Source organism: Rhincodon typus, chromosome 10 (genome assembly GCF_021869965.1).
Source record: "Rhincodon typus isolate 14 chromosome 10, sRhiTyp1.1, whole genome shotgun sequence".
Lineage (NCBI taxonomy): Eukaryota > Metazoa > Chordata > Chondrichthyes > Orectolobiformes > Rhincodontidae > Rhincodon > Rhincodon typus.
In genome coordinates, this window is record NC_063341.1 from 43241877 (window position 1) to 43258163 (window position 16287).

Sequence of the window (16287 nt, forward strand, 5' to 3'; positions counted from 1 at the left end):
CCCCTCAACTCCGGAATCAACCTAGTGAACCTCCTTTGCACCCCCTCCAGTGCCAATACATCCTTTCTCAAGTAAGGAGACCAAAACTGCACACAGTACTCCAGGTGTGGCCTCACCAGCATCTTGTACAGCTGCAACATAACCTCTCTGCTTTTTATTTCAATCCCTTTAGCAATGAAGGACAAAATTCCATTTGCCTTCCTAATTACTTGTTGTACCTGCAGACCTACCTTCTGTAATGGAAAAACATTTTTAATACAGGTACTGGGTCAAATACAGTGGTCTTGCTTCACAGCGACTGGATGGTCTATGGATTGACAAAGAAGGATTCTTTATATATTTATATGTGCGTACGCGTAACACTTTACTCACTGCTATCCAAAAACTCATTCATTATGTTAGTTAACAGCAGACATTAGAAAAGGAACAAGAAGGACATTGGCTCACAGCACCAAAGACCCGAGTTCGATTCCACCCTCGGGCAACTGTCTGTGTGGAGTTTGCACATTCTCCCCGTGTCTGCATGGGTTTCGTCCCACAGTCCAAAGGTGTGCTGGCTAGGGGGATTGGCCAGGCTAAGTTGCCCGTAGTGTTCAAGAATGTGTAGATTGGAGGGGGGTGGGTGGGTGGTGGTTCTGGGTGGGATGCTCTGAGGGTCAGTATGAACTTGTTGGGCCAAAGGGTCTGTTTCCACACTGTAGGGATTCTATGAAGTTCAAAGGCATATATTTTGAACGGTACAATTTTTAAAGTTTGTTTTGCACAGACTACAGTTTCCCTTGCCAGAATTTGCTACACCATCAAATAAACAAATTAATTTTCTAGTTAAACTGCAAGTTTTGTAACAACAGTTCAAAGTTATATTAAATCAATGCAAAACACAACCACAGGCACAGCCATTGTCTATTGCAACTCGAAATTCCCACTGTCCAATACTCAGATTAAAGTTATAAAGCTGAAATTGAGTCTGAAATCGAATGTCAGACCCAAGTGAGGAATAGCAAAATATTGTTAGAATATTAGAATCTTGGCTACATAAGAAATCCTGTGAAACAATTTTCTAATTTCATAATAAAAGGTTAGCATGTGCCTATCACATCTCAAAGCACTCCGTATGCACTAAATAAAAAGGTCCTAGTGCAAAATATTTAAGATCCTTCATGTTGTCATATGGGAAATGCTCATGTTACATTTGCTTCTGGTTTGCTCAAGTCTATTTTTAAAAAATCATTATTCAACATCGCAAGTTGCCTGAAATATGTTAAACAGTTGAGTTGTAAGAAATATACCTAGAAAAAATGTATTTTGGAAAATACAAATTAAGCAACAAAAATCAAATAAAGAGCTGTAAAGTAGGAGACAGAGAACTAACGAAATCAATCATCAGATATTTCTCATTGTTTTCACATACTATTTCTACTTCACTGTATTCAGATAAAATAAAATTTACAGCAACAGCAAGTATTTACATTACATCTTTGCTATAGTATAACCACAACAACTCAAGTTACTTCACAGGCATGTTATCTAATAAACCATTACAGATAGTCCTTTATTTTAGAAGTACCTGATCCACAAAGGCTGTTCCCCACTTTGGGTCTGACATTCGATTTCAGATTCAATTTCAGCTTTATAACTTGAATCTGAGCATTGGACAGTGGGAATTTCTAGTTGCAATAGACAATGGCTGTTCCTGTGGTTGTGTTGGTGTGTGGGTATGTGGGTGTGTTGGGCAGGTGGGGTGGAGTTAATGGTTGTAAGTAAGAGACAGGTATGCATCTTAAAAGTTATAATTTTCACTCCATTCTTGTGGAATAGTATTAGCCAGAGTGGACTCTGACAAACTGTGTTACATAGCACAAGGATTAAACAAAAGAACACTGCATCTGGCTGGGGTGGTGCAGTGGGGAGAGTTGCAGTTTCTGTTGTGAGGAACAGAGTGATGTAAAGTGGGAGCTGTTTTAACCTGCTGTTGAATAACTGACGAGTCATAATGTACGACATAAAGATCAGAGGTAAATAATATAGCGGAAAAAAGGTTTGATTTGCAATTTATACCATGAAATAAATACAATTTATTTTTGTGCCATTAACTGAGATTTCTTTTGCTTAAAGCAGATAGTGCTGCAAAAATTGTGTTTGATGACGAGCTGAAGGGAAGGTGAAATAACTGCACAGAGGCCGGTATCCTATCACCAAGTCACCCTTCATTTACATGTGCACAGCTGTGGCCAGCTAGCTCAGAGTCAGTCCCTGAAGTGAGGAGATTCCAAATTCCCTGTTTATATCAGTCAGCCAGGGCTCCCTGATTGGACTAGGTTAACAACTCCAATCAAAGATCTCATAATCAATAAGATCCACCTGGTTCCAATCACCACAGAAGGCATCCTTATAAGGTAGAGGCAGAAGGAGTTGGGAAAGATGTTTCCAATAGAAAAAACATTAGTGGTGTGGTGGACCACTGATCAGAGGCAGGCAGCCAATTAATTTAATTATGTACTGATAATCTGCTGCCATCACACTATAATACTTACGTTAGCTCCCATAATATAAGGATGAGATGTGGGTATGTAGTACTGAAGAATTCAATGAACTTTTCTGACGGCTCCTGGTACATGTGCATTACAAACAGAGTCAATGCATGTCTGGGCTCAAACCAAGTAATCCAGATGTAATGAAGCATGCTTCCCTCAGTGCAAGAAAACTGAGCACAGTCAGATGAAGATCCAATGTGCCATTTGCACAATTGTTGCCATTGAAGATTCTTCCTCAGTCTCTGTGTGCATGAGTGGCACATCATACATTGGTTTCTGTTCCTTCAAAGTGTAGCTCTAAGAGTAGTAATAACTTCACACAACCTGGGCTGTTTGCATATCTTATAAATGTTTACTGATATTAAGTATTTGTGATCGGATATTTGACTACATTCCCTATCTGTGTATATATGACAGTTCTCTGCTGATGTATCTGCTCACTCTGCTCTGTCTTTGAACAGGAAAGTTTTGTGGCTGTCTCGTTCTGACCACTGTGGGAGTGGTTTGAAGCACATGAATGGTCACAATATTCGTAGTCCTGCCACATTGGTATCTACCAGGAAGAAGAATTTAGGAATCTGAGCCGAACTTGCATATTAGCACTATACAGAACTGATTGTATGCCATGAGATAGTATTTTGTAGGTTATACCAAGGAGCATAGTTGTTGTTGGGATGGGGGGAGGTGGCGGGGGATGTGGGGGGGGGGGGGTACACATCTTTGAGAATCAATAGAGGTAATATGTTGGCACTAGCTCCTATATCAGTTTTGGATTTTAGGTAATTTTGGGTAGGTATGACAAACCACATCTATCATTGATCTTGCTGATTTTATGTATTTACCTGATTGTAGCAATATTGTTGTCTGCATCCAAAGCATGTAATTGATATTGGCTTCATTCTGCATCCATCTTCCAACAAGACATCAATGGTATGACCCTTTTCTTGTCTGGAAGATCTTCTTGAAGGCTTTGATTAGAGATGATATCAAACATTACAGGTTTTACATGTCTTCATTACATCTGGATTACTTGGTTTGAAGAACCTCTCTTCATGTTCCTCTTTGGAGAAATCACACTGAGGCAGGGGAGTGGCATTGCTAGTCAGGGCTAATGTAGCAGCTACTGAAAGGCAGTTTGAGAATGATATGTCAACAGAGTCAGTTTGGGTTGAGGTCTGGAACAAGAAAGGAGCAGTCACTTTGTTGGGGTTTTTTACAGACCCCCTAATAGTTGCAGAGAAGTGGAGGAGTGGATTGGGAGGCAGATACTGGAAAGGTGCAGAAGTCACAGGGTTGTAGTCATGGGTGACTTCAACTTTCCAAATATTGATTGGAAACATTTTAGTTGTAATAGTTTAGATGGAGCGGATTTTGTCCAGTGCGTTCAGGAAGGATTCCTGACACAGTGTGTAGATAGACCAAAACGAGGAGAGGCCACTTTGGATTTGGTGCTTGGCAATGAACCGGGCCAAGTGTTAGACCTGTTGGTAGGAGAGCATTTTGGCGGTAGCAACCATAACTCTTACAATTACAATTACTTTTACAATAGTCATGGAAAAGTATAGGTACATACAGCAGGGTAAGGTTTATAATTGGGGGAAGGGTAATTACAATTCTGTTAGGCAAGAACTGGGTAACATAAAATGGGAACAGATGCTGTCAGGGAAGAGCACTATTGAAATGTGGATATCGTTTAAGGAATGCATACTGCTTGTGCTCGATATGTTTGTCCCTAGCAGGCAGGGAAAATGCGGTCGAGTGAGGGAGCCTTGGTTCTCAAGAGAGGTCGAACGACTGGTTAAGAGGAAGAAGGATGCTTATGTAAAGTTTAAGAAACAAGGATTGGAAAAGGCTCTAGAGGGTTACAAGTCATCCAGGAAGGAGCTGAAGAAAGGGCTTAGGAGAGCTATAAGGAGGCATGAGAAAACCTTGGCAGATAGGATCAAGGAAAACTCCAAGGCTTTTTACACGTCTGTGAGGAATAAGAGAATGACCAGAGAAAGGGTAGGGCCAATCAAGGATTGTAAAGTGAATTTGTGCAAGGAGCCTAAAGAGATAGGAGAGGTCCTTAATGAATACTTTTCTTCGGTATTCACAACTGAGAGAGATCTAGTTGTAGAGGAGGACAGTGTGAAATAGGCTGGTCGGCTAGAGGAGGTTGATCTTAGTAAGGAAGATGTGCTAGAAATTTTGAGCAAGTTGAAAATAGATAAGTCCCCCGGGCCTGATGGGATTTATCCAAGGATTCTATGGGAAGCGAGGGAAGAGATCGCAGGGCCTTTGGCAATGATCTTTTCATCCTCACTGTCCACGGGTATAGTGCCGGAAGATTGGAGAGAGGCAAACGTCATTCCCTTGTTCAAAAAAGGGAATAGGGATAACCCCAGAAATTACAGGCCAGTTAGTCTTACGTCAGTGGTGGGCAAATTATTGGAAAGGGCCCTGAGAGATAGGATTTACGATCACTCGGAAAGGCACAGTTTGATTTGTGATAGTCAGCATGGATTTGTGAGGGGTAGATCACGCCTTATTGAATTCTTTGAAGAAGTGACCAAACACGTGGATGAAGGTAGAGCAGTGGATGTAGTATACACGGATTTAAGTAAGGCGTTTGATAAGGTTCCCCATGGTAGGCTCATGCAGAAGGTAAGGAGGCATGGGATAGGGGGAAATGTGGCAGATTGGATTCAGAATCGGCCTCATTAGGGGCATTTAAGCAGCTATTAGATAAGCATATGGATGATAGTATAATGTGGAGGTTAGATAGACCTTAGGATTAGGGTAAAAGTTCAGCACAACATCGTGGGCCGAACGACCTGTACTGTGCTGTACTGTTCTATGTTCTCTGTTCTATGATGCTGTTTGCTGCAGCATTTGGTGACAAGTTTTCAGTGTACTGTTGCAATTTCTGCCTATAAGACATCAGCTGGAGTCTGTGAACCTGATGTTTACCTATACCTTATGCTGGTCCCCAGGTACTCTCCATACTTACTTTTTTAAGGGATTTTTTAATCATCCTCAGAAAGACTGAATGTATTTATACACCAAAGTCACTCGTTGATGATAGCAAGTATTATTATGAGGTCTTCTCATTATTACAGTGCAAACTGGAGGAACAACATCTTATCTTCAGACTAGGCACTTTATAGTCTTCTGGACTTAACATTGAGTTCAACGCCTTCAAATTATGAACCATTTCTTCCCTTTTTTTTAGCTTGTTATCATGTCCTGTCTCTCCTCCTCCCATTTCAGTGTATATCCTTTCAAGTCTGGCTGGAGACACACCATTGTTTTGCCATTCTCACATTCCGATCACTTAATCTGAACTGTCAACTTCTCTTCTCTTCCAGCACCCTACATGCACTACCCACACACCCCACATTCCCAAACTGTAGCATAAATGCTGTCTACTCCGCATTTCACTTCAGCTCTGATAAAGAATCATCTAGACTTGAAACGTTAGCATGCTGTCTCTCTGTAGATGCTGTCTGACCTGCTGTGATCTCCAGCATTTGTTGTTTTCAGTATTATTTATGATTTGATCTGCGAAGTAAAGCTGTATATGTTGCTTAAATAGTTATAGGTCACTGAAGACATCACTTGCTGTCTAATCTGTATCAAATGCTTGCCTTTCAGTTATTGTCAGTGGCTGTGGTTTCTTGTTTTTTTAAGATTGAATGCTGGGCTTGTTCGTTCTTTTCATTGGTTGACTATTCTGTGCTTCTATTTTTCCTTCTTTGTTACTTTATTTTTCATGGGCTGCAGCCTTTTTAAGAATTTTTCCTGAGTGTGGATCTGCTCATTTAAGAAATAAAGGTCTGTTGTAGAGGGTTCAGTGACTAGGGAAATTTTGCTCCAAATAGCAAATGATGGCATTACACCAACTTAGCCACTGAACTGAAGGAAGCAACCTGATGGAACCAACTGACCACAACACACAAGTAAGCTTCTTTAGGTTAGAAAATCTCTTTTTAGTGCTTCAAGTATCATTTTTTGAACAGGAGGGCTGTGTAGTTGAACTGACAGCATCCTTTAACTACCAACTTTAGTTTTCAGTCTGTAAGAAGCCTTTCACCTATGGAAATTGCTTTTCATAAGAGGTCTTTTAACTGCAGCATCATAACTACTTAAATGTTTAAGTAGAGGTAAAGTAAGTCTTTCTCCCAGCTATTTAAGTTGGAAATCAGTATTTATGTAAACTTATTGTAGTTATGATATGGAGGTGCCGGTGTTGGACTGGGCTGGACAAGGTCAAAAATCACACAACACCAGGTTATAATCTTCAAGTAAACCTATTGGACTATAACTTGGTATTGTAATTAGTCATCCAAATGCTCAGTGCTATCTGATTTTCAATGACAATTCTATAATAAGCAATTACTGGTGCTCACTATTACATTGCAACCATGACATTAGGTGGTAAGATATACTGATGATCTGCCACTATCACACTGTGATGCTTTTTTTTCGTTCCCATGACATAAGGATGAGACGTGGTCATCTCATAATTAACAATTCAATGAACCTTTATTATGGCTCCTGATAGTTACATTTGGATTTACAAATATGGGCACTTATGTGTCTGGGATTAAGCTAAGCAATTCAGATGTATTTTAGTATGGTCCCCTCAGTTTGTCATTCTACAAGAGATCAAGCTCATATGGTCAATACTGAGACCTTTATTCCATTAGGATATATTCTCTGATATAGTAGTAACATCATGAACGTGTCTCTTTCAGATATATCGCACACCTCCAGCTATACATGACACAGGTAGCACATTACTGGTCTTGGAAGGTCCCTGCCACATCATGGCCTCTAAATGGGTCTCTGGGAGCCTTCCTTAGTGGTTGCTCCATGACCCATGGAAAGGCACCTGGTGACACAGGCCAGCCCTATCATACCGTTGCTGAAGGGCTCACCTTTCTGATTGCTACTGTCTGCTTACCTGGTCCTAGGATGGTAAATCAAAACACTTGTCTGGAACTCTAAAGAGCCTTAATATTGAGATACCCGATCTTCTTTCTGTAGCCTCAGCAGTGACCACCTTGATTGTTTGCACTGCAGTGGCTACCAAATTGTCAATCTCCTGATTTGGCTGGCATCTCTGAGAAGTGAACCACCAGACTCAACTGGACAGTGATCCTGGTGTTGACCTCTTAAGCAATCACTGCTGAAGATATCCTACCCATTACGCCACTGTCTCTCCACTTCAGCTCAAGATCCACTCTTTGTCTTCGTAGTGTGACCACTTAGGTTTTTGGAAATTCTGCAAAGGCTGGCAGCAAGTTGATTGATCAATTTGTTGAAGATACCACTGTGCATTTAGTAACAGTCTTCCTGGGTGCAGTGCTGCATCATTTAATTGTACACCTAGTGTGTTTCATTATTTGCAAGTGGAGGGCGTGAATTGGAGAACTTAGATGAGAACTGCTTGGGTGGTTGATTTACAGGTGTATGCTTTTAATGTTTCACCATATAAACAAATGTGAAACAAGTAAAGATTGGCTCCAGCATTATCCTTCACCACAGATTAGAACATTACAGAAAACTGCAAATTGGCTGAAAAACAGATTTCTTTTTAGAATTATGGACGTAGAAGAAGATGGATGAAGAGGAAATATAATACCAACAGCTTAAGTATCCATTGCCAAGTTAGAAGGCAAAAATGAAATCTATCTCTAAGAATAAGATATTCAGAGGAATGAAGGACAAGATTCATGCCCTATAAATTCAGTAGTGCAATGCTTGTTTCTCATAAACTGGTTGACTAAATCCCCAATCTGGCAAGCATTTTGAATGCACATTTATTGTCAGAAGCTATGTTCCCTCCAAAGTCTTCAACCACAGCTCAGACTTGAGGTCTATGTGCAGCAGTGGTTGAAGAAAGCAGAAGTGAATACATCTGTGTTTGCACACTGAGCTGTGTGTGTGTGTGTGTGTACCCTCAGTATGGTGCACAGCCACACAACTCTTGTGGACCCTCAGTGTGGTGCACAGCCACATAACTCTTAAGGAACTTTGGCCAGAACTGTATCACTAGCTAAATGGGGAAATAAATATATACTTTCTTTGCACACTTACAGCATGCCTATGTTTAGTTATGTCTTTGGACATACAAGCAAAGAGACATATGCCTGTCCAGGATTGTCCTTCAAGGCTACCTTTGATTGTAGTAAGTAGCACTGAAGCCAGTTGCATTCAGAGGAAGGACATTCATGTTTACTTGACTGATTCTAGAGCCAGGAAGAATCAGCATGTGCCTCTTGACCTGATATTTAAAGAATACCTGTTGCTGGATAGATCCCATTTCTGATCACCACCGCTACTGATTTCTATCCAATTACAGTCCTGAAGTCCTGAAGAAGGGTAATAGCCAAAACGTTGACTTCTCCTTTCCTGCAGATGCTGCCTGGCTTGCTGTGTTCTTCCAGCATCCTGTGTGTCTACCATCTATCCAATTGCAACTTCTCTTTAATTCCAGTCCTCCAGTTGTGTATTTGTTTGAAAGGGTTAATAGTCAAGTGCAGTAAACACTAGCTACTATGATGATGTCTAATGGATTTAATAGAGAAAAGAAGGAGCTTATCAGGAAGACATGGCGTTAGTGTACTCCTAACAGTCTTTTTAGTAATGTAGGTTGTATTCCTGTAGCCTGTAAATAGTTGCAAAAATTTTTAAACTGTTTACTTGACAAGACTTATACAGTTAGAATAAAAGTGGACATCCCAATCTTTATGAGATAAAAACTGAAAGAACTGCAGATGTTATAAATCAGGAACAAAAAACAGAAGTTGCTGGAAAAACTCAGCAGCTCTGGCAGCATCTGTGAAGAAAAAATCAGAGTTAATGTTTCGGGTCACCAGACCTGAAATGTTAACTCTGATTTTTTTCTTCACAGATGCTGCCAGACCTGCTGAGCTTTTCCAGCAACTTCTGCTTTTGTTCCAACCTTTATGAGATTGCTTTGGGCTTAAACTAAACTACAAGCAACATAATGGCTATGATGGGTCCTTGCCACAACACTGTGAGCAATAGGGACCAACACCTATTTCTAAATGGTGCCAACCAAGAGAAATTAGATTTTAGGTCTTCAAGAAAAAAAGTAAGGTAAATCAATGCTGGTGACCATATGACATTAAGAGAGTTGATTGCTGATGACAGCAAACCGTCCAAACCTTGTGTCAATGCTTAATAATACTTTAAGGGTACTTAACAGAATGACACAATCCCTACCAAACCTGAGTCTCCAAGCTGTGTAACTCCAAACTCTATACTGCAGGATTCAAACCCAATATGACCTCTGGCCCCAGTTCCAGATGAGTACATGCAAAAGCTGCTGTATGCTAGCAACAGCCAATTGTGTATTTCCTATTCACTGGCAGGTTGTTGTTTCTTGCTAGGTACATTATAATGAGGCAGAATATCGGATATCAGGGTCACCTTGGAGCTGACCATCAGTTTTCCATGCTTTCTGAAGCAGTGTGCTTAAAACCGAATATAGCTATATTTCTTGATTACCGTACCAGAAGCAAATTTTGTACATTGGGGTCAAACAATATTGCAAGCATTATAGACATCATAGAGTCACCGTCATACAGCACAGAAAAAGACCCTTCCGTCCAACACAATCTGCAAACCCATGGAACAGCAAATTCCCCACTCTAGCATTACTATCAAGCCAGGAGATAAACCTTGGTTCAATGGAGAGTGCAGGAGGGCATGCCAAGAGCAGCAGTAGGCATAACTAAAAATAAGGTGTCAACCTGGTGAAACTACAAAAGAGCATGGGCAGCAAGTGATAGAGTTAATCAATCCCATAACCAATGAATCAGATCTAAGCTCTGCAGTCCTGTCACATCTAGTCATGGACGGTGGTATTCAATTAAACAGCTCACTGGGGAGGAGGCTGCACAAATATCCTCATCCTCAATGATGGGGGAGGCTGCAAACATACGGCTGAAGTATTTGCAACAGCCTCAAGCCAGAGGTGTCAAGTGGATGGTCAGTTGTGATCTCCTCTTGAAGTCCCCAGTATTGCAAGTGCTAATCTTCAACCAATTTACTTTACTCTATGTGATATCAGGAATCGGTTGAAATTACTGGATGCTGCTATGGGTCCTGACATGATACCACTAATAGTACTGAAGATTTGTGTTCCAGAACTCGCTGCACCTCAAGCCAAACTGTTTCAGTACAGATACAACACTAACATCTACCTGAAATGTCCTGTACGGAAAAACTAGGAAAAATCCAACCCATCCAATTACTGTTACATCAGTCTACTCTTGATCATCAGTAAAGCTATGAAAGCCGTCATCAACAGTGCTTTCAGCAGCACCTGCTCAGCAATAACCTGTTCAGTGATGCCCAGTTTGGGTTCCGCCAAGGTCATTCCTTTTCTGACTTTATTACAGCCTTGTTTCAAACATGAACTAAAGCGCTGAATTCCTGACATGAGGTCAGAGTGACAGTCTTGACATCAAAATCCTATTTGACAGAGTGTGGCAAAACTAGAGTCAATGGGAATCCAGGGACAATTCTTCACTGGTAGTAGTCATACCTGGCACAAGGAAAAATCGCTGAAGTTGTTGGTGTTTCGTTACTTCAGCTCCATGTCAACTCTGCAGGAGTTCCTTAGGACAGTGTTCAAGGCCCCACCATCTTCAGCTGCTTCATGGATGACATTCCTGCTATTGAGATATTGGCTAATTATTACGCAATACTTAGCACCATTCAAGACTCCTCAGATACTGAAGCAATCCATGTCCAAATGCAATAAGATCTTGACAATATTCAGGCTCGGGCTGAAAAGTGGCAAGTAACGTTCATGCCACACAAATGCCAGGCTATGACCATCTCCCATAACAGATAATCTAACAACTGCCCCTTGACCTTTAAGGGTAAGGTCATCTGTGAATCCGCCAATATCAAAAATCCTGGGAGTTATTATTGATCAGAAGCTGAACTGGACTAGCTATATCAATAAAGCAGCTACAAAAGCAGATCAGAGGCTAGGAATAACCCACCTCCTGACTCCCCAAAACCAGTGCACCATCTACAAGATGCAAGTCAGGAGTGTGATGGAATACTCCCCACTTGCCTAGATGAATGCAGCTCCAACAGCATTCAAGAAACTTGACACCATCCAGGACAAAGCAGCCGGCTTAATTGGCATCACATTCACAATCTTTCAGTCATTCCACCACTGACACTGTGTAACAGCAAAGTGTATCCTATTTACAAGATGTAGTGCAGGAATTTGTCAAAGATCCTTAGACAGCACCTTCTAAACCCAAGACCACCACCATCTAGAAAGACAGGGACAGCAGATACATGGAAACATCACCATCTGCAAATTGCCTTTCAAGCACAACACCATCCTGACTTGGAAATATATTACCATTCCTTCAGTGCAGTGGGTCAAAATCATAGAATTCCCTCCCTAACAGCATTGAGGGTCTTATCCACACTCTCTTGGCAGCATGGGCTGGCAAGCCTAGGGCAGACTCTTGCAGCGGCATGCTGTAGCAGTGGAGAAGGAAATGTTGGACTCTCTTTAAGTTTTTTTTATTCTGTGAATGGTGTTTATGTACGAATGACAATGCACACTTTTCACTGTATTTTTTTTAATGTGGGATGCATGTGACAATAATGGATATTCAATACAGCACATGGACTGCAATAGTTCAAAAAGGGAGCTCATCACCTTCTCAAAGGCATTTGGATATGGGCAATAAATGCTGGCCCAGCCAGTGACACCCACATCAGATATGTGAATAAAAGAAAAATGGTACTTTCACTGCTTAAAGGGATAGTTATCCAACTTGCAGCTGAAGTTCTTTTGACCTCTATCGTAGCAAAGCTGGCTTTGGAGTGTTCCTGATTAATTGATGCATCCATTCAGGAAAGGCAGAACTTGTCATCACCTATATACAACAAGTTTTAAGAGGTATGGGGCTATAATTGCAGTGCCTCTGTTTATGGAAGATGACCAACAAATCAAGCAGAGTGTGCAGAGAATTAAAGCTTGCGAAGAAGAAGGAGGAGGAAGGCAATCCGCAAAGGCTGTAAGCATCACAGGTTTTCAAAAAGCAATTCTTGTAACTTGACTTCACCGAGGAGCAGTGTCTTTGGTGGCTCAGGTTCAAGAAGAGGGTGGTCACAGACTCACATCATTTCCTTCAAGAGCACCTGCAGCTTCCCATCAAGGGGAGGACAGTGCTGCCAATGGATGTAAAAGTCGCTGTTGTGCTCAACTTCTACATGGCCAGAGAATTCTAAGAGGGAGCAGGCAACATAGTGAACATCTCCGAGCACATCATTGATTTCCATACTTGGGGTGCTGTGAATGCAAAGAGAGGTGATTTCATCAAGTTCTTTTTATGCAGAGGGAAGCAAGATGAATAGGCACATGGATTTGCTAGGATTGTAGGAGCATGGTGGCTTAGTGGTTAGCACTGATGCCTCACAGTGCCAGGGACACAGGTCCGATTCCACTGTCAGGTGACTGTCTGTGTGGAGTTTGCACATTCTCCCTGTGTCTGCATGGGTTTCCTCTGGGTGCTCCAGTTTCCTCCCACAGTCTAAAGATGTGCAGCCTAGTTGCATTGGCTGGGCTAAATTGCCCCTAGTGTTCAGGGATGTGTAGATTAGGTGGGTTGTAGGGGGATGCGTCAGGGTGAGATGCTCTGAGGGTCGATGTGGACTTGTTGGGCCAAAGGGCCTGTTTCCACACTGTAGGGGATTCTATGATTCAAGTGTATGTATGTTTTTCTGTAGACATCACATGTCAACAGGGCAAGGTGCAGGAACTGCCACGGCTAACATTCCAATGTGCATTTGGTGTATAATGCTGCATAAATTATGATGATGACGGTATGTACTCAGTATTATATGGCTACTGTGATTCATCTGTGCATGTGCACTTCCACCTCTGATGTTATGCTTGCGTATAACAACTGATTGACCTCTTCAATTTTGTATTTTAGTTTATTTACATAAGTTTAACTGGACTGAGATTTTGGAAGTTTACAATATTTAGAAGCAAAAGCTTTGTAGCATATCTTGGCTTTAATGCAGACGTGAAACCTCAAACCTCTAAACTGAGGGTATCTCTTATCTATTAGTAGAGGTGAAGATTGAATTCTCATAAATAATGTATTTATTGAGAAGTATGGAAAAAAGGACAATAATTTGTTGAAATATGAGTTCTGGTAGGAAACTCCTGGTTTAAGCAAGATGGCTAATTGTCAACGTTGCATGGTGATGCTCCACCTAGTGGTGGCATTGCTTATGTCATGAAGGCCTGCCATATCAGTGGGACCAAAATGTCTTCACGATGTGGGAGTTTGCTAATCCCACCATCTTCAGGTATCTAAGAAGAATCAGACTGTGGCTTCTCGAGACAAGAGCTACCTCATCTATACACAAAAAATATTAACCTCCACCAGGTTGACAATAAATACAGACAATCATACCACACTCCTCTTTATTGCTTCTAGTGATTGAACTTACTGTTTTTTCACAATGGGTTGGGTAGTATTTTCTTCCCTTTATACATAATGATAGTTTGTGTTAAAGCCACTGCAAGATAGAAAACGCCAATAGTAGCTTTGATAGTCATTGGCTGGGCTGTGATTGCAAATTAATTTTGTTAAATATGTGGCTCAACTGTCACAATGTTCCTTATAAATTGCAGCATCCTAAGGCACTACCCCTTGAACAAATTTAGGCATGCATACGTCTGCTGATAGTTTCTGGAATGGCAGTACACTTAGAGAGTGTAGAGTTTCTGGTGAAACCTGACCTATCTTGGAATCAACTTTCTACTCCAAAAGCACAAATTTAGTAATTTGGTAATGGTGAGCTACTGCAGCTCATGGGAAGAAAGATAGTGCTACAACCATTAGACCGTCAGATATAGGAGCAGAATTAGGTCATTCTGCTCCACCATTCGATCATGACTGATACATTTCTTAACCCCATTCTCTTACCTACCCCCTGTAACCTTTGATCCTCTTATTAATTAAGAACCTATCTCCGTCTTAAATAAACTCAAGAACTTGATTTGCACAGTCTCCGTGGCAATAAATTCCATGGATTAACTGCGCTCTGGCTGTAGAAATTCCTCCTCATCTTAGTTTTAAAGGATCGTCCATTTACTTTGAGGCTGTACCTTCAGTCTCTCATACTAGTGGAAACATCTTCGCCACGTCCACTCTATCCAGGCCTCTCAGTATTCTGTAAGTTTCAATGAGATTCCCCCCGCATCCTTCTGAACTCCATCAAGTACAGACCCAGAGTCCTCAACTGCTCCTCATATGACAAGCCCTTCACTTCTGGGAGCATTCTTGTAAATCTCCTCTAGATCCCCTCCAACACCAGTACGGGGTGCAAAACTGTAAACAATATTCCAAATGCAGTCTTACCAGTGCCTTATATGGCCTCACCAGTATATCCCTCCTCTTGTATTCGACCCCTCTCAAAATTAATGCTAACATTGCACTTTGCCTTCCTAACTGCCAACTGAACCAGCAATGTTGACCAACGAAGAATCCTGAAGTAGGACTCCTTCATACCTTTTTGCTTCAGAGTTCCGAAGCCTTTTCCTATTTAGAAAATAGTCTACGCCTCTATTCCTCCTCCCAAAGTACATAATCTCAGACTTTGCCGCATTGTATTCTATCTGTCACTTCTTTGCCCACTCTCCTAGACTGTTGAAGTCCTTCTGCAGCCTCCCCACTTCCTCAAAACTACTTATCCTTCTACATATCTTTGTGTCATCTGTGAATTTAGCAACAATGCCCTCAGTTCCTTCATTCAGATTGTTAATTAAAGTTGTGTTGTGATCCCAACACTGATCCCTGTGGAACTCCACTAGTCATCGACTGCCATCCTGAAAAAGAACCCTTTATTTCCACTTTCTGACTTCTTCCAGTCAATCCTCCATCCATACCAGCACCTTGCCCCTAATGCATGGGCTTTTATCTTATTTAGCAGCCTTCTGTGTGACACCTTGTCAAAGGCCTTCTGGAAATCCAAAAAGATCATGTCCACTGCTCTCCTTTTTCTATCTTGCTCAATACCTCCTCAAGGATTTCTAACAGAATTGTCAGGCATGACCTCCCCTTGACAAACCTGTGCTGACTTAGGCTTATTTTACTATGCATTCTGAAGTAACACTGCAATCTCATCCTTAATAATGGATTTTAAAATCTTACCAAGAAAAGAGGTCAGCCTAACTGGCCTATAATTTACCATCTTATGCCTTAATCCCTTCTTAAACAGAAGTGTTACATCAGCCACTTTCTGTTGGTCTGGGACCTTCCCTGACTCCAGTAGTTCCTGAAAGATCACCACTAACGCCTCCAGAATCTCCTCAGCTATCCCCTTCAGAATCCTGGGGTGTAGTCTATCGGGTCTGAGTTAGTTACCCACCTTCAGACCTTTCAGTTTCCCCAACACTTTCTCCTTAGAGGTGACTGCTCCACTGCTACCTCTGCCGTCTGATTCTTTGAAGTTCTCGTACGCGACTAGTGTCTCCCATTGTGAAGTACAAGAATATATAGAACGGCTGCTTAATATCTAAGTGACATTAATGAAACAAAAAACCTAGAAAAACAATTGAGAGCTATTTTGAAAATTAGAAACATTATTCCACATTTACAGCAATAGACTATATATACAGATCACTGCAAAGAAGCAAATTCAGTGTTTTGGGTCATTTATGCCATTGGATTCAGTCAAACTA

At 41.3% G+C, this 16287-nt stretch overlaps 1 long non-coding RNA gene across 1 annotated transcript in view; it reads left to right on the forward strand.

The window, feature by feature from the left end:
* Positions 1–16287, forward strand: part of LOC125484246 — a 53756-nt gene that overhangs the window by 36414 nt on the left and 1055 nt on the right. The gene's annotated exons all lie outside the window — the stretch shown is intronic.